The following is a 643-nucleotide window of genomic DNA, read 5'->3' on the forward strand; positions in this document are numbered from 1 at the left end:
GGGTTAAGGTGGGCAAGAAACCCTAGGAACACAGGCGCTTGCGAGCTTTTTGTACGGCGGTCGCCTGGATCCTGCCCACGCCGTGAGCAGCAGAGCACCGCGAGGCACCTTCCGCAGCACAAGCACTGTACAGCCCGCTATTTCTTTTGCCTAATATAAAACCAAATTCCCAGTTTATGCGGCCATTCTCTGAATTATTTAACCCAGGAACTTCTGTCAGAGCCCAGGAGAACTATCGCGTGGTGTATGCTGGAGACAGCAGGGAGACAACGGCAGACGGCAGGCAAAAAATGATCCCCAATAGGTAGAAAGAAAATCTGTGGGAATCTGCAGTGAAGTCCGCGATTCAGCTATTAAAAACCTGAAGTGATTTGATTTCTTACCCAAGCTCCTACTGCAATAGCATCGCTTTAATTCTCCATCTATATTTATATCCTTCTGTGGCTTTAGCTGAGCACCTCACAGCCACAAATGCACTGTAATTCACAGCACCAGCAGGGCAGCGGAGGATTAGCTCACTTGTTTTCTCTACAGCTTATGTGAGATTTCTGCCTGTATGCGGCACGCAGCGAGAAACGCGTGCTGATGTGAGGGAGGAGACCCCAGAGGCTGCGCGGGGACCGGCAGGGCGGTGGGGCCCCCA

This window comes from Egretta garzetta, unplaced genomic scaffold, assembly GCF_000687185.1.
Source record: "Egretta garzetta isolate BGI_Z169 unplaced genomic scaffold, ASM68718v1 scaffold234, whole genome shotgun sequence".
Lineage (NCBI taxonomy): Eukaryota > Metazoa > Chordata > Aves > Pelecaniformes > Ardeidae > Egretta > Egretta garzetta.